The sequence below is a fragment of the Pseudopipra pipra genome, chromosome Z (assembly GCF_036250125.1).
Source record: "Pseudopipra pipra isolate bDixPip1 chromosome Z, bDixPip1.hap1, whole genome shotgun sequence".
NCBI classification, from domain to species: domain Eukaryota; kingdom Metazoa; phylum Chordata; class Aves; order Passeriformes; family Pipridae; genus Pseudopipra; species Pseudopipra pipra.
The window spans coordinates 72,399,506-72,419,233 of record NC_087581.1 but is presented as its reverse complement, the minus strand read 5'-3'; positions in this window follow the sequence as shown (position 1 = coordinate 72,419,233).

Here is a 19,728-nt window from a genome sequence, read left to right as displayed (position 1 = left end):
AGATTGTACATCCACTGGTATTTTTTGCATCGTAACAGTCTAATTTTGTAAAATGACAGCTAAGAATAGATTTTCAGAGTGGTAAATACACAACTGCACCTCTAATTTGCATGCAAAGAACTCATGGCACTGTGTGCAAATGTAGTAAATAAGCATGAAAATTTGAGTATAACTGTACACTTATGGAAGACTGAGTATAACACTTATGGGCGTGTATAGTATAACTACACACTTACAAAGCACAGTGTCATAATTACATAAATATTTTTGTAACAATCACTACTGTTGCAAGAAGTAAAACATGAAATAAATAATAAATTGGCTTCTTTATTTTTTTTCCCAAATCAAGATGCTGTTTTGGCACTCTCATCTGCTGGGATGAAAACATCCTATCTGTTCAAAACAGGTTGCCTATTCAATGTATTCAATTTTCTACATATGTTGTGTGCATATACAATTCAAAGGTTTATTTTTCTGAAAAGTGAGTTATGAATTCTAAACTTATTAAGAGCAGTCAGGAAATAATTTGCATAGTCCATGATAATTCTTACAGATTTTGAAACACACAGAAGCCATTCAGGAAAAATACTGCTTTATTTGAATCAAAACATCTTGCCAATAGTGAGATTCACATACATGTTAGTATAAACTTTCAAATTTCAAGAAGAGAAAGAATTTAAGGTCAGATTGGATGGGGCTCTGAGCAACCTGATCCAGTTGAAGTTGTCATTAATCATTGCAGGAGGGTTGGTCTAGAAGGCCTTTGAAGGTCCCTTTCAACCCAAACCATTCCATAAGGTCAGAGCCTTGTATTGTTGGAGGACTAATCAGGGCCCACAGAGGAGGATGAAATATCTGAGCTTTTTGCTTTCCTCAGCTTTCCTTCAGGAGGGGTGGAAGAATTCTGTTCTTGTTTATATTTGAATAAAACCTAATGGCCAGTGGCTTGAAACATTGGTGGAGGGCTGGAAACTTGGTGGAGTCAGTTGTTCAAGCTGATGAAGGAGAAAAAAGATATCATAAAAAGATGGAAGTCAAAGGTGACAAAGAAACAGAAGCCTGGTAAATAGAAAGGTAGTTTGTTTTCTTTTGACTAGGTTTTTTTCCCAGTATCTCTCTTTTCTCACCTTCTATAAGTCCTCTCTTTGTGCTCTTAACTTTGAGCTAACTTTCCCAAAAACTCATTTATGTTCAGTTTTATATCTTCTTAACTTAATTATTTTTTTTTTAAACTGGCAAATTGCACTCACTTGGCACTGGTTTCTGACTGCCTTCCACCACCAGAATCTGTATACAGAGTTACCACTCTATGGGCTTTCTTATGGTCTCTATTTTGCTGGGTTTTTAAAGATCTAATCCTTTCTCTTTATGTGATGCACTTATATCTTGCAAAGCATTTTATCACTCCTGTGATGAAGATTAACCACAGTGGAAGAGCTCTGTGTCTCTAATATGATTATTATTTGTTTGTTTCCTTGGTGAGGAACTCTACCATCATTCCCCATTGAGTACTGCAAGAACACAATCTGTTTTCCTGGATGGGAGCCCGACATAATTTTTACCAACTATTGGCATAAAAGGGCTGTATCATGTTACCATTTATGGGTATGGAATTTATAGCTCTCATAAGTAATTAAGTAATGAAGAATCATGCATGTCTACCCTAGTACATGTCCAAAAGTTAAATATCTTTCATGATGCAAGTATGCCATTCTTTTCCTTTATTTTTATTGCCAACTCTCTCCCATGTTCCACCTCAGTAACATACAGCCTTTTCGTTAGGAGGAATCTACTGATCATTACAAATATGTATATGAGAATTAGAGGTTCCTTTAATTGTTTCAGTAAATATTAAAAGCTTCTTTTTAGTATTCTCTCTGTTGTTAGCAATTCGTCTTGTTCAAGCCTCTCTATGGCTAATTAATTTAGCATAATAATAGTTTTCAATCTGCTGCTTTTTCAGTTTTTAATCAAAAGTGATAGAAAAGTAAAGCTTAAGATATATATTTGAATAAACTCAGTTTATCTTCACATATGCTTAAGTTTTTCCTTTCATGTTTGCTAAACCATATCCTATAATAAATGACTGTAGTCCCTGGAAAGATTCAAGTGCAGTATTGTGCAAGTCATTGAAAGGTCAAGTGGAACTTCGTCTTCAGTAAACTGCAGTCTGTAAAGTTTATGTTAAAAAGCTTCTAAGATTTACTAGTTTACATGGTTATTACTGCAGGTCATTATGCCGTGAAAGTAGGCATGTATACCATGTGAAGTGACAGTTGCTGTACAAATTGTAAGGGTTGTTTTTCAATAACTGGGGTTTTTTCCCCCCTCTAGCACTCCTTAAAACTCTCTTGTATCAAATCTAATGTAATTTCAGATATTTAAGAAATGTAAATTTAGGAGGCCTTTTGAAACAATAAATTTTGATATTTTTTCCCCCCCTCAATGTAAAGAGCTAAAATTTCCAACTATCAGAATCAAAAATAGTGATTTTTTTTTATTCATTGTAAGTTTTCCCTCTAAATACTCTGCATTTATTTTTTTCCTTTGCAAATTGTACTTCTACAAAATTTATGGAGAAAGTTAAAGTTTCACATAATTTTAGCTCAAACCTCTTTTACTTTTATCTAACATGTATTTACAAGGTTCATTCCTTTATATTTCTTTTGGCAATAATGTTTCCTATTTGTAAGTGGGAAGTTGTATGCTTTTAGACTTTATTTTCACAGAGATTTATAACTGATATTTGAAATAAATATCTCCTTTTGTATTTAATGTCGACTCGCTGTCAGAAAAAGAATAGAGGAAATGTGCCATATCCCAGTTCTGGTCTGGGAATTAAGCCCAAATAGAAGGTGACAATAAAGAGTTGTCTAATGGCAGGAAAACTCAGCTATATCAAAAAACAGATGTGTTGGTTTTGTGGGAAAATTATTCCTAGTTAACTAACTTTACAGATGTATCCTAGTCATCTAGGTGGAAAAATGAACTTGTATAGAATCTTTATATCCTCCTGTTAATATCCAAATTCTTGCTGGTCTACTGCTCACCCAACATTAACTCTTGTATATCAGGAATAGAATGTTCTGCATACATGTTAATAAATGAGTTTACATCCACTCAGAAATATTCAGTGAGAACTAAATTAAGTGAATAAATGTGAAACTACTTAAATTAAAATTAGATTTTATGAATAACAAGCACTAAGGTAGTGTTTACATTGAAAATATTGTTCAATATATTCATGTATTTTTGTAATATATGCATGTAATATCTAGGGCAATATCTCTGGCTTGTTCTGCATGCCATACTTCCCTATGATTGTATTATTTGTCAACATCTGTATGTTGAAGTAAAAATACATTTATGAACATATAATTTCATGTCAGCACACACCAGCTTTGGACCAGCTCTAAGAACATACTACAGACATGTTGGAGTTACTTGATTTCATAGCTAGTTATCAAGACACTGCATTATTTAAATTCTAATACAGTAAATTCTTCTATCTGCTCTATGCTATCTAATTCATTTGCTTCCACAACCCTAATACTAAATTTTTTTTCCCCTTCCTTTCCATCCTACCACATTTGCTACCACAGTCCTTGCATGTCACATTCTCACAGCATGTTCACATAAGCTGAAGAACGTGTAAATATGCAGAGAATTAAAGCTATCTCGAACTTTAAGTCAGCTTCACGTTTCCAGGGAATAAAAGTTTTACACGTCTGTCGTTTGGAACAGAAGCACAGTTACCACCATCTTGGGTAACACACTGAGAATTTAACTGAAAAGTTGTAGAGCTAAAACGACAGTCTGTTACAGCTGATAATCTTCACTACTTAAGATGTCTTATACTATCCATCAACAAGCCAAAGATAAGATGGAGTGTGCAATCAAAAAGGAAATACTGAGTTTGAGCATGTTTTGGAAGTAACTGCAGCAAGTACTCCACAGCATGATCCAAACCATCTAGTTTTGTAATGGGTTAAACAATTTCTAGTAGTTAGACATCATAAAAATTTCAGCAACAGTCTGGCAACATATTCTGTGTAGTATGCTCATCCAAGTATCATTTAAAAAGCATTTTCAGCACTCTGGTTATGTACTGTTTCTCTTTATTCCCTATGTTCTTTGAGAATGTAAACTTTTTAGCTCTTTCCGGAAAGCGCCCGAACAATGAAGAGTGCTTGAATGTAATTATGTTTGTGAGTTGTTCTCAGTGGAAAATCAGTTATAATGGCTTTTAAACAAAAAAAAAAAAAATACTCCTAAAACTGGGAAGGGATACGCGTGTGGGAGCAAATGAGCTACCAAGTTCTTAATGGAAATGGAAACAGCAAGTCGGTTTATTTCTGTGTGTGAGTTCTCTGGGACTGTGCTGATATGCACAGCCAAGAAGAGAGCTCAAGCTATTTTTGATCGGATTATGCTTGCGGCCTGAAAATGCATGAATAGTAAAACTGAACAAAAAGCAAGGCACGAGGTACCTTCTCACAGAATATCTCTTGCTAAACAGAAATATACCCTATCAACCTCTAACCAGAGGACCATAGAAAAAGTTCAGACTTCTGAGAGGCAAAGAAGTTGAACAGCAGATAAGAGGAAGGCAGGACTACATGCCTTCGGTTTCCTTACTGGCTCTGGCAGCTTCTTCACTGACTGAGATAAATTACTAGAAACAGAAGATAAAGCAGGCTACCTTGGAGGGCACTGATACTGAAGAAACAAGTACTGCACTGGGAACTCACAACCAGGTGAACTGATTGCTTCTTCTGGGATAAAATTACCCTGAACTGGAAAGGGATAAATTCTCGTATGAGGAGAGTTATCTCAGTTCAAAGAGAGGATACCAGTATTTGTTTATCTATTACTTTCTGGACCCAGAAGATGATGTATTCTGTTCATGTATCCAAGATCTGATGCAGCCTGCAGCTTTAGGCCTCACTTGGCCAAATCCCTCTGCATCATGTTTCGGGGCATGTCTGCCCTGTAATGTCTTCAGTTCATGCCGATATGCCTCCCCTAGCTGTGGTGCACACTGCTCAGCACAGGACACAGAAAATTTGCCCAAAAACACGGGTAAAAGTCCTGGCTGTGAGGTTGGCCAGAGCGACAGGGAAACACTCCATTTAGCAGCAACCAAACTAGTTCAGAATTCTCTTGGAGGGGACGTGCAACATAAATGTACCTGAGATTCATCATTAGCAAATAGGCCAACTATATTGATAGAGAGATGGTATATCCTCAGGGTGTTGCAAAGTTAGCCTGCACTTTGAACATACTTGTAAATGTTAAACATTGCTATGATTCTCCCACAGGCGTAATGAGGTCTGAGGAATGATTATCATTCTCTGACAAAGTGAAGTCTTGCATTGCCCTCATTGTAAGTCAGCATAAGTTACAAAGACAGACTTTGGGGGCTGATGTTCAAAGACACAGAAAAATTCCTTTGAAATTACCCCTCTTTCATCCAAACAGCACTTTTTATCTATTTTTATTTTGTAACATAACCTAACCTCTCAAGAAATTTTCTTTGTTCATCCCTCTTCAACTCAACAGTTAAAAAACGTCTCTGAATGTGTTTCCAGCTGAAGGTTTGCTTCTCCAGTGTCACATGCACCAACTGTCACCATAGTGATTCCTCCAGGACTGTAACACATTTAAAAAAAAAAAAAAAAAGAAAGCAAAAAAATCTACTGCCAAGCACAGCTAGCTCCCATATCTTTAACATCTGATGACATTTCCATGAGAGAATGCAACTTCCTGCTGGGAAACCAAAAGTACAGATGTACATTTCACAGGTACACACAGGATCCAGAGAGTGTGCCAGTAGCTATCCTGAATATCACAGCAAGGCTGGTGGTCTCCAGAATATTTTTTCCATAAGACATTAAAAACAATACCAAAAAAAAAAAAAAAAAAAAAAAAAAAAAAAGAAAAAAAATCAGAAAGTGCAAGAGTATCTTACAACTGACCTTCTCCTCTACTGAACTAGTAGTGATTCTCTAATGCTCACAGACAACAGATGGTCTGAATTTGAAAGTCCACTATCTTTAACCTCTTCCCTCATTTATCCTGAATAACCTGAGGGTCTCTAGATGAGTGTGGCAACACTGCATGCAGTAAAGTAGGAGTCTGGGGAATACATTTTCTTTTTTTGTACAAGAACCGAACCAAACAAATGGAACTGTTTATGCTGCACTTTTCTTTAAGCTTCAACAGATGCATAACGTGAGTCCTAACACAGCATCCATAATTAACAAGACTATAGTTGTCTTTTAATAGTGCCCTTTTGGCATAAAAACATTTTAATTGGAAACCAGCACAGGGAAGATCAGAATCACCTAGTTAGTGAAGCTGTACAGGGGACAAATTGGCTAAGTTCTAATTTTCTGTTGAACAGGCATAATTTATATCCAGCTTAATTTGAAGTTTAATGCATATTTATGACTCTGCTAAGCCATACTAGAAACATTTTTGGTAAGCTATGGAAGATGCACTCTTTTCCTTAAATGTACAATGATTATAAACACTGCATTCTCTGCCGGTATATCAATAACTTCTAAACCTGCCTTGTCTTAGAATGTGGTCAAATGCCGAAAGAAAATAATGGTATGAACCACTACTGACAACAACAGAATAGAACAGAGAAAAGGCATTTTGGAAGTTCTTTTTCAATGTGAGAAAATTAAGGAGCTGCACGTTTATGTCACTATATGTAATGATTAGCCCAGAATTGAAACATGTCTTTTAGAATGAATTATTTTCCTGTGAATATAAAAGTACTATTTTACTGTCTCCAAAAGCCTTTAATATATTCTCCATCAACAGTTTTCAAAGCCTACAACCACGGTAAAAGACCCAAAACTTCTTTGCATAGAAAAGCTCATAGGTACAAAAATTATGCTGCTTCCCTTGAAATGAAGCACCATGACAATTACATTCAAGGTAATCTTTAAGGAAAGTTTGGGGTGAGTTGTCCTAGAGATACTTTGGGATTGAAAATAACATGCTTTTCTTTTATACAGTGCCTTTGTGGACAAATCTATACTTCTCGAAAATTTAAATGTCTGGTATTTTGCAATGAGACTGCTCAGGTTGCTCATGACTGAAAAAACAAAAGAAGACTTGATTCCTTGTGCAGAATTAGATTAATTTCTAAATGTGCAATTGCCAATGGAAAAAAAAAAAGGTTTTAAAAGTTATCCCATGAGGAAATGTCATATTTTATCATTTGATTTAAATATATATAATTATATATATAAATATATAAATATAAATATATATATATATCCTAGCAGATATATATATATATATATATAAGCCTGCAGCTTAAAATCACACAGACAACTGTGAAGTAAGCAGTTATTTAGGATTCTGGTAATGCAGCTAATCCACGACCTAAAATTGCAGTTTTACTTAAATCCACCACTAAGTACCTCCTACATATGAACACATCCCTATCCTGCCTCTCAGATATTTTACATTCCTAACCTTTCTTCCACTAGCTTAGCAGATTCTCCTTGCCCTGTTTCATATTAACTAGTTTTAAATTAGAAGTGCAATAATTTTACAGGAAAATAATTTTCTTTTTTTCCAAGACACTTTATACTTACTGTGACATGAACATACATAGTTCAAGATACTCTTGAATTTCAGTGACATAGCAGTTAAAAGATTTAGGCAACATGCTGGTGAAGAATATTTAGCTATGGCAGGATGTGGTAGGAATTTGCCAAGGAAACAAGTGTCTACTTTTGCCTGTCCAGTGTTTGTCATCTTTACTGCTAAGTAAAGAAAAAAAAAAAAAAAGGCATTTTTACTGTAATGATCTGGTGTTGTTACTAGAAGTGTCACACCAGCACTGTGACTCCAGCATCAGCAAAAGCTTGCCTACTAGTCAAGTCTTTAACACAATATTTAAGGTCAGATGAGGAATACAAGTGACTTAACACACTTTTTCTCTGTCTTGGAAGACATTAATAATGACATATGGCTTATAATTCTTTTTTGTAAGGCACTCAGCAAAGTGATGCTAATTAGTAAGCAAATCTAAGTTAAATAAGCCACATACCATATCTGAAATAGGTGGAGTAAAGTTCTTGAACCAAAATTCGTTCATCTGGATGAAGACAGTGGGCAGAGACAACATTATCAAGCAAATCTCCACTAGGAATGTCACACCAGGCATTGTTGCCTCTTAAACTTCTTACAGTCCATGACAGGCTTACCAAAATGTAGAAGTCCTGATCATTTTTCATTAAGCTATATGCCCTGCATTACTAATGCAAAGGTACTGCTCAAGGAGCCTCACAGAATTCCACACCAAAAAGAGACGGAAAACATGTATGAGGCAAACCCTCCCCATTCACATAAACAGATTGGAGGTCACAACTTCAAAGCCTTCACACCGGTTCAAAGAGGGATTCAACAAGCTCAGTCTCTGCTGAAATTTCAGAAAAAAACAAAAAATATTTGGACTATATATGGAATTCTGAAACTAATGTAAAACAAGGTGATGAATACTTACTACTCAAAGTTGCAAATAAGACTTTACACTCAAACTGAAACCAACACTGAGGTGTGATTCCATATGAATCTGAGCAGTTTCCAAGGAACCTTTGAGCACAAATCAGGAGGAACTGCCACTCAGTCTTAGTCCTAGAAGACAGTGTTTGTCTTTATATTTGCTCCCTTTCCTCTTCTATCCTTTGCTCAGGTGGCCCAAAACTCCCCCGTTCCACTGAGTGCTACAAATATTGCATTCAGCTTCCATTCCCTCCTTTATTAAGTTGAAGTAGTTTTCAGGCTATTCAGGAAGTTCTCTCTCCAATAGTTCTTCCAATATTCTCTGTTTCTCTTGTGTAATCTACCCTAGATTAAATATCTTAATTTATGCAGATGAAAATCCTGGTTTCTAGATCTCCTCCTGCTCTCTGTCTAGAATCAAGGTTAGCCCAGCATGGTACATGGAGTTATAAACTGAGTTTGTTCCTCACTGCTTTTAATTTTAGTATCTGAAGCTGTGGTTTTTGAAGGAAGGCTTCAACAAAGAGGGTTTAAAAATTAAAAATACATTATTTTGGCAATGGGATATATTCACTTGATAATAATCATACAGCTTTCGGGTAGGTAGCCTGTCATAGCTTTAAGGGGGGAAAATTATGAAATCTATTCTAGTTTGAGGGTAATTTATTATTCATTTTGGGAAAGCATATAGGAAGTGGAAAATTTTGCATTTATCCTCCTGTATATTTTTTGCTTGCTCAGCTCTGATCAGTATCCAGAAATGATGTACCTACAATAATAAATGCCTCTTAAAATCCCCGTTTTTCAACATTTCTTAATGATTGTCACATTCTGCGGTTCAATCAGATCTGTCACGATCACAAACTACAATATGTGTCCTTAGTGTGCCCTGCATCATTTTATGAATCATTTTTGTTCTCCACCCACTCCAAAGCCACTCCTTCCCAAATTATTTTATCTTTGACTTCATTAATCTATTACACTGCTCTTTGCTCTGTTTGCTTCTGCCTTGGACTATAAGCTTTTATGGCCAAAGTCTTTGTAAAAAAAAATAACAATTTACTGTATATTTTTGCATGTAGTTGTCAGTATTCTAACGCAAAAAGATTATTGACTTTGATCTCTCTGCAAGACAGGTCTGACCCAGACAAGGAGACAATATTTTCTGGAGTGAGTACACACAATTTGAATGTTTAAATGTTACAGTGGAGATGAAATTGCAGTATTTATGCACAGGAAACTGGCAGGAGAAAAATTCCCCAAAAGAGCACAATTATCTCTACTTACTAAACCTGAAAGATTAATCTGAAAAGCTAAGCAGCAGGAAAAACATCCTGCTACGACAGATGTGAAATTATAATCAGCATTTTCTAAAATGCTAAATAAATTTAAAAAAACCCCACCTTGCTCTTTCTTGGGCTGAGATTAATTTTTTTAGACTGACAACATCAACAACTGAAAGAAACTGGATAAAATGCTGTCTTTTAAACATAATGTTGTCTTTTAAACATACTCAGTATTATTGTTGTTGCCACTGTCACTATGTAATTTTATTTTAATTTAATTTTTTCTTGGCTGAAGCCCATGGGGTTTTGTTTTATTTTTTGTCTTTTTTTTTGTTTCTCCTCCTGGTAGCACTGTGGGGTTGGGGGCAGTGAGTGAGCATCTGTGCAGTTCTTAGCTGCTGGCTGTGGTTAAACCACAGCAGTGTATTTTAAGCTGGCAGGGGAAAAAAATGAACAATTTCTTCCTAATCAGAGCAGTGCCCTGCTTTGGATGCTAAATGCTGTGTCACTCTAACTCTTTGCATACACTTGGGTGCAATGTAGTATTTGTGGGGCCCTGTTCTTAGAGTCTTTGCTTCCACCATAATCAAGTAAAAACCCATTGCCTTTTTAAAATATGCAAATATCTATCATCTTCTAATTCTTTTGCAGTGTTTATGTCATCGAGCCCATCTTTTATCCCATTTTAATGTGCCTTTATCCAGGCAGAAACAAGAATAAGTGGCTTTACAAGAAGGACATCTCATAGCATAGTATATCCTAGCTCTTACTGACAACTCAGGGTCAGCATTCTGCACTAGGTTATAGAGAAATTCTGATTGATAAGCCTCTGCAGGACTGCTTTAGGTACCTTAGGACAATGACAAATGGGCAGCTTCTAGAACAAATGGTTTTAGACCTCCACAGCAGCTCCAAACTGCATTTTCAAAAGCTGTAAAAAATTTCCAAATAAGTAAAAGCCCTTATTGTCTTTTGCATTTCAGACTTCTATACAGCACCCAAGGGTCTTCAGTTCACTGGATTTATTCTGCTAGAGGGACTGGAAAGAGTTAGTTTCACAGCCACACAAAAAAAAGTGTTTACATCTTGCATTGCATTTAACAGAGGGAAGTGTAGATGGAATATGTAAAACAAAAAGTCTTCATAAACTGTATGCAAGGAAATTAATGTAATTAAATAGGCTTTGCAATACAATTCTATGTAAAATACATTAAATCTATAAAAATTAAGAATATATTAGTCATATGGAAGTCAACATACTAATTTCCATACACTGAGAATTTCAATTAAACTTACAGGACATGTTTTCAAAATCTTTACACATGAAATCTAAAGTCCTTCCCTAATTCTTATGTTTCTGTTGACAAAGGCAAGCCCCATGAAATGTGAGCATCAAAATGAAATCAAATGCCTTGTGTCATTCTGAAAGTACAACAGCATCATTCTGAAATGAAGCACTCTTAAGGGAAAGGCCTTGTTTAAAGCAGTCATCTTGGAGAGGATCAGTATTCCTGGGAACAAAAATATCATCTCAAGAGACACAAAAAAAACCAATCTCTAAAATGTTAAGTGTTAGATTATGTTTATTTACCTGTGTGCTTAATAAACCATATCACAAATCTCAGTTCAAATACCACGTACTTACAGGTTTCTGCTTACACAGTGATAAAATATGAGCACATGTTAATTAACCAATACACCTGGTGAATTCCAGATTTGACCAACTCCACTGTTCCTTTTATGTTTCTCCAGTACAAACATGCTTGGTATTTATTTCAGTTGAAAGGAACATGATGGGCTTATTCCAGGCAAAGTATGAGATTACCTACTGTCTTAAAATAAATGCATTTTAAAAACTCCTTTTTTAAAAATAAAATCTATATTGATATGAAATTGAAAAATTATGTATGCTTTGATGGAGATGGAATCATTGTCTTAAAACTGAAGGAAACATGTTCAAGTCAAATCAAAATGTTTCATTTCATGTAAGTGTAAGGGTACTTATTATTTTAAAATAAAAGTTAGGTAAATTTCTCAAGGATAACATATTTTTACTAATAAAAGTGCAAATTTTTAAGCTGGCAATTTTCTAAAAATATTTTCTAACAGGTCAGAATTTGGGGAAAGGGTGAGCATTCAGATTAGACTATCTTATGAATCTTACATGTTGTTGTAAAATGTTCTAGCTAACCAGCATCTGCATTTTTTCAGGCTTTCAAAAAAAAATTAATTTGTACTGTAGTACAGCAAAATTAAGATATTGGTCTTTAACTTCTGCCACTAATAGCCTAGTCTTAAGCTTTTATTTCCTTCATCCATATTCCTGAAAGAATTGCCATGTCAGAGTGCTCTTTAGACTTTTTGCTGTCATTGTTTTTTGTTCTGGGTTGTACCTAAATGTCTCAATCAAGGCAATGAACCAGAAAATGTTTTTCTGTACCTTCCACTAGATTTCTAAACAGTTCTATTCCTTCATATTATGTTTCCTTTTAAGACGCAGAAACCCATCGGGACTAAACAGTGGATGTAATAAATTCCTTGCAACTACAAGAAATGAACAGTGTTTCTTCTGATTTTGTCTCTCACGTGAAAGCACTGGAAATAGAATTTTGTTCACTGAATGTCTGTTTTTCTGTATAAATTGATGTATTGAGGAACAGAGCTTTGATTTCCTAATAGCACAGAAAATTTTGTAACAGTGTTTTCCATGGGATTCTCCCATCTTGACAGGTGCTACCACTTGCTTCATGATATGTCTGCAAGTCTGTAGCACTGGCCCATTATTTTCCTAGTGATCAGCCACTCATCTTAACATTATGACATCTTTGGAGTTTCATGGTCAAAAAATATGCACACTCTGCCAAAATTTCATTCGGAGTCCACCTACTCACTACAAAATGCTGCAAAGACTGAGCGTAGAGTAGCTGGATTTGCTGATGTGTTAGAAAACTCTCCCTCCTTCAGATCTTTCACAATCTTCCCAATGTGATGGAGCTAAAGGAAAAAGACAAAACCTAGAACTATTCAAGAGCTCTTTTTCAGCATACTGCAAACATAGTTTGTCCCTACAGACATTCAGGATTAGTCTTTACACCCAGCACCATCAATACAAAAATAGAGCCAAGTACATAGGCATGCTCAGAAATGCCATGAGATGTTACACTCTAGATTTGAAGGAAGTATTTTAACAGTTATACAAACAAGGAGAGGACTCTCACTTCCACCCACCCACCCCCCAATGGCCAGTCTTGCACAGTACTGGTTTTCTTATAAATAAAGGCATTACTGTTCAGTGCTGCAGAGGAACCCTGCAGTGGTGCTTCCCCGCTCAGTTTGTACGGAGGCAAACAAATCAATGCCCTTGCAAACTTCTTCAAAAAAGGTTTAATGTAAGGATTCTGTATAATTGCATTCACTTCCTTATGACTTCTTCCAGGAGCCCAAATTAGCCTAAAAAAGGAGCAGTTTGCCATCGTAACTAGTGATCTGGACAGCCAGTTTCATCTGGCAGCTGAGTCTGTAAAAAGTAGTTCGGAGACTATGATTCAAAAGAGAGCTGCTGGCACTTAGTTCACATTTAGTTAGACCTGTTCTCATTAGCTTTTTCAAGTTGTGCTTTTGGAAGCATTGTCAATCATTTGTCATCTGCCTATTCACTTCTATACTTAAAAGAACAAAGTTGTTATACCCATCTACAGTAATATTTTTGTGCTTTTATGTGCATGGAAAATCAATTCTGTTGACTCGCAGGAGCTGTGTGGAAAGAAAAATCTATTACACCCAGTGAAGAAAAATTGTTGCAATAAATTAATTTTCTTTAAATTCCAAGCTGATTTCCGTCTGGCACATGCACTGTAACACCAATTTTACTGTTAAAAACTGCAAAACCAATTTCATTGTTAAAATTCTAGAACAGCAATTTGTAGCTTGCTACTAAAGGTATATATACTAAAGGTATATGAAACATTTTCTCTTGGCCTTATCCTTATGATGGACCATCCATGTTTGGTAAATTTGGCTTGGTAGACTAATGATAACTTTTACAATATATTGCAGATCTCAGTCTGGGAGAACAAAAGGAAAATATTGGCTTGCATTGCTTGTCATTTACAGAACCAACTTGGAGTTGAACATTTTAAGCATCTTAAAATAAATCCATAAGCTAAACCAGACAAATAGGTAAACGCCACTTATTTTCTCTTTCCATAGTGGACTTAATATTAACCTGGATTATTTGGGTTGCACGGACCTTCTTGGGAATCTGCTACTCAAATTTCTTGTGAGTCCTGAGTTCCTAAGAAGTGTCTCACTGACACTTCATTTTATTGAAGATGAAGTCAAACCACACAATCTATCTGTGCAGCACATATTGGTTTTGCTTCTTCAGGGTTTCTAAGATTCATAAAGTAAACCCTTTTGTCTTTGCAATTGACTTCAAAAATGGTAAAGACTGTCCCACGTATCAATCAAGTCAGTAAACAGTGACAGAATGAGAAGAAGCACTTCTTCAGACTTCCATCCTAGACCCATTTACATTCTAGCATGAAAAATGAGAAAGTCACAAAATAACACTTCAGGAATATGTGATGATAGGCCAGCCACAGAATACACCCTTGTTTGTAAGTAAGTATCTATATTTGACTGCAAATGTAAAGACTTAAAAAAGTCCTTAGCTTCAAGAAATATGTTAATTTTTCTTATGCTCGTATCTTTTTTTTGATGCAATTTCCTTGTATAAAATATAAATGGTCTTTGCAATCTTTTCCTCACTTGCTTTAAGTGAAGGAAAACCCAATAAAACAAGCTTTGCTGGTCAGACAATATTTTAGTTTCTTCATTTTCTTTCAACAAGGTAGCTGATGAAAAGCTACTGTTGTGGTTTAAAGCCCACCAAACCTCACGCAGCTGCTTGTTCACTCCCCTGCCAGCAGAATCAGGGAAGGAATCAGAAGGGCAAAAGGTAGAAAAACATAGTGGTTTTGTTTCCTTTTCCTGGGAGAAAACCTAGGATAAGCCACCTGATTCGTATTGACTCAGAAGATATTCCATACCACGTTACGTCAGCTCAGATATAAAGAGTGGGGAAGGAAGTAGCTTGCTCTCTTTCCGTGGCAGCTGTCCGGTGGTGTCCTGAGTTGAGCAGATCCCTGCCCTGGGGGGGCCCTGGTTTAGAAATAGTCAGTCCCAGATGAGATTCCGGCCGGGGGGACCAAGAGCAGCTGTTCCTTTTTCGCTCCTGCGAAATTAAATATCAGAACCACCAGAAGTGAGTTGGCAGAGTTGTCTGTGTGTGGGAGAGTGTGGGAGAGAGAGAGAGACAGAGAAGATAAGGGGTGGACTCGACCCCCATCTGGGGGCCCCATGGCCCTGGCCAAGCTGGGGCTGAAGGCAGCATGTAAGAGTGAGTGTGTGTTGTGAGGGAAGGGACTCACAACAGCTGAGGTAAGAGGGAGGGAGAGGCAAGCTCCTCGCCAGGAGGCCAAGCCCTCTTCCCCCCTCCTTTTTCAGCCAGAGTGCAGAGCTTGGGACAGTTCATAACTGGACTGAGCTGCCTGTAGCCAGCTAGGGGGCTTTTCTTTCCCCACTGTAGGTAGGGGGTGAATTTTACGGTTCAATCTTTTAAGCTGAGCCAAGGAGACGTGCTGAAATGAAAGCTCGGTGCCAGGAGGAGGAAAAGCTCCAGGTGAAACTGGAGATGGGCCAAGCAGGCTCCGAGGTGCTCTGCATTGGCTTTGGACGTGGACTGCCGAAATGGAAAGCTGCAGCATCTGGAGAAGAGTGAGAGAGCCAACCAGCAGCAAGAGAGTTCCAGGTAAAGACTCAGAACAGCATCTTACCCTGGGAGGAAACCTCCACGGACCAAAGAGGACAGACTCAGAGTTATCTCTTTGGACCTTGTGAAGAAGAAGAGGCTTCAGCATGGAGCTGGGACTGGTGGTGGGGGGTGGATCAGAGAAACCTCTCTCCCTGACACCCCAATGAAAGACTGTTCACCTATCAGCCTAAGGGCTTCTCCTGGACTGATTGTGGGAGGGGCTCAGAGGGATGATAGAAGTGCGTTAATATTGTATACATATAGTTGCTTTTAGTTTGTACAGTATTTATTTGTATAGTAATAAATGTATTTTTTTTCCCTTCCCCCATTCAGAGGTGTGCCTGCCTGAAAATTTCTCTTTGGTGTTGAGGTAAATTGTGGGGGAGGTGGAGGAAGATTGGAGATTGGATTTTTGTGGGGGTCACCTCTCCTGGCTGTGTCTCCTCCCAGCCTCCAATGCACCCCCAGCTTCCCTCCTCAGCGTGGCAGTATGAAAAGCAACTCTGTGTAAGCCCTGCTCAGCAATAACAAAAATATCCCTGTATTGTCAGCCCTGTGTTCAGCACAAATCCAAAACACAGCCCCACACTAGACACTATGGAGAAAATTAGCTCTACCCCAGCCAAAACCAGTGCAATGCCCCATGTCCTATGGAGAAGGTTTAAACAAAAAGTAAGGCATATTAGAAGAAAAAAATATCATTGAGAGGTGTCATTACAATTGTGTTTCACTGTTTTAGAATTACAGCTATGATGTAGATGCTGATTCTATTTGGGGAGTAAGTGAAAGCATTTTTTTTAAGATGGTGATGATAGTTATAAAAAAGAGTGAGCATTGATAACATCAAATTCATAATTGAAATGGAAGACAAAAAGATCTGTGCTGTCAGCCTATTCATCAGGACATGATGTTCTGGTGAATATGTGATCTCCATGTTGCTTAATGAAAGACATCAGGTGACTCTCTGCTGAAAATTATCTTTAGCTTCACAATGGCCAAGCAACAATGCTGGAACTTACTAACAACAGCATAATTGCAATTTTCTCCTGGAAAGCATCTGCAACAAGCTAAAGAGCAAGATGTACAAAGCAGATGAACAGCAAAATATGAGCTACATTTAAAACACAGGTGTGCAATTTATTAACAGTAATTTGATTCTGGTAATTATACCTGACAAGTCCAATACCAATCTTGAGTCCTTAGGCAATGCATTTTGGTAAAACTAATATCTGACCAGATATAAGGGTCTTTGCTTTAATATGCCCTCTGCACAAGAGGCCTCTTATATCTCTTCTAAAGACATAGAGGACATAAAGGAAAATATGATACAGCAGAGGGAAGAAAAAAAGAGAAAAAAAAAAGAAAAAAACCTGAAATAGTGGTTTGGGGCATTTAATAAGCTTTTATATTATTCATTAGCTGAAACCTCACTTATAAAAGAGCTCTAGGAGCAACAAAAGAGATAAAAAACAGACAATTACTTTGTTTCCTATATGGGCAGCTGGATGCTTATTTAATATCCTTTAAGTACTTTAAGACCTCAAACCAACATGTTCAAGTCAAATATATTAGATTTTACATTTAGATTTTTAAGATTATGGATAAAGATATTTTTTCTTAGCCAACTCCTGAAATTTTTTATTCTTTTCATAAAACCAAGTACACATGTAGGCTTCTTCCTGTGGTTCTGCACCTCAGGAACACACACAGTAACACCCCAGATTTATGTGCAGAACATTGAACACGTCACGGGCACTGAGTCTTCTTTGCATCAGACATACCACAGCTTGTGACTGAGGCCTAATGGACTGTTCAAAACAGAATGTGCTGTGTTTCATGCTGGAGAAAGGACTCTCAGACATCATATAACATTCCCCCCCTTCACACACACACAGTCCTATTCACTGCAGCAAAGTTCAACATCAGGATCTCTTATGCAGTCCCCAAATATCGTTGCTAATAACCACAATAACCTGACAGCTGTGGCCTGAAAAGAACAACACAGTAGCTAATTGGGTTAACAGATAGTACTCTGACATTTCTTTGCTTATTGGCAGAATTTGTATAAAAATGAAAAATGCATGTTTTTCCCTGTTAACATGTATTGAATAAAGAAGAAGGAAATTAAGGGAAGATCTGCAAAGAAGCTTTCAGTGACACACAACGGGGATCAGAGCAGGCATTTGCTGGAGTACCAGACAGGGTGTGAATGCACATGCTAGTTTTTTCATGCCAGCATAAAAATTCAAAATTCAGTGTTACCATGATACAAGCTGCAGATCATTAGCAGATGGTATAGCTAATTAACACAGAAGAACAAGAAAGAAGTGTTGAAGTGGAGCTTTTCAGCGCTGTAAACAAATTTCTAACAGTAATTATTCTCCCTTGTTCCACAGAAGAAACTGAGATTTAGTTCTTAAAGTATTCATTTAAAATTCAGCCAAAAGCATATATATTTGTATAGATATACAGAAAATACAAAAATCAACTTTGCAAAGTACATAGGGTATTAAAAGTCAGTACTCTAAATAGCAAATAATAATAAAAAAAAATCTCAAAACTGAGGGACACAAAAACCTTTTTCCTTTCTCCAATTTAAACACTTCCACATGCTAAAACAGGTCAGGTATTTTCAAGAAGGTGCGTTCTACATGCCATGCACAATGTAAATGTCAAGCCAGTACCTTGAATTTCACCCAGAAACCCACGAATAAGTTTTGAAGGTTATGAGACTCTAGTATTATGCACTTTAGATTGGGCAATTTTGCTTAAAAATAGAGCAGAGCAGTCACTGACTGAGAGGGTCTCGGTTATAACCCAAATGCAGAAAAGGAATCTTCGATTACTATGAATTTGAACTTGACATGGAATGAATTATAGCAGGAAAAAGGAAGGTAGTACTGTTGGACTGACCAATCCAGTCTGCAAACAGATGTATTCATATCTACGTTTTTAAAAATTGCTGCAATTTGTAAACAGATGGACTGCTTTAACAGCACCACAGGCTGTTTCTGGGAATGCAGGTAACATGAATACATACATAGTCAAAAAGGATATTATTTTTTCCCCTAACATTTTGAGAAAGGCCCATGACACGAATGGAAAGAATTCTACGTAAAGGAATTTATTTCACACTCTCGTGAGAAAATACTGAGCTTTTCTTTATGATGCAGAGCCTGCCAAAGTATTCTATGCCTTTATTATCATAAAACTATTTCTCTTATATCTGCTTCACATGGGACTGAGCTATGGAATTGCTCAGGCTAAGCAGGAAATGCTGTGGTAAATGGTCAGAATCGTACAGTGTTGATTTAAGATGGTGAAGAATTGATGAGGTTGGTTGAGAAAAACATGAGCTGAGCCTCTTGCTTATCTTGCATCTGGCTGGAGCAGTGTCTAAAAACTGAATGATGTCTGGAGTGAAGCACAGCTCTCACAGCCCAATGTTGTTTCATTGAGGCACAGAAAAACATCAGCCCCTGTACCAAACAATTGCCACACTCCTTTCACCACGAAAAGAAAAAACAACCCTTGTTATAAATCTGGTTCATTCACAAAGCTGCACTGATGACGGTCAGACAGCCTTTAGTCTGCCTCAGAATGTGGAGGAGAACAAAAGTGTTTATTCTACCTCTTCTGTCAGCTATAAAACCTGACCAAAAGTAACCAAGACCCTCCTTAAGCTCCATTAACATATTAACTTACATACCCCTCGGGATGCAAATGAAGGAGAACATGTGTTGTGCAATGCATGCATGACCAAAGTCACCAAATCCCACATGTGATTGTTCCACTCCCTTGGGACATGCCAAAATTTATAGCATAAAAGGAGAGCTTCAGGGCAGAAAAGGCTGAAGGAGGAAAACACCTCTCAGTACTGGCAACAGCTTCTTCTTACTTAAAGCTTCAGCTCCCACCAAGTCAGTTCCATTCATGTCTCTTCTCTCTCAGATGTATGGCAACCAGGTGGGCTGAGGGCAGGTACCTTTTAAGGCGCTACAGCTTTTTGCACTGTACTCTGTATTTTACAACGTGTAACAATAAAAAATATTCTCATCAAAGACACAGACAGTGACATCAGATGCACCCTCAGAA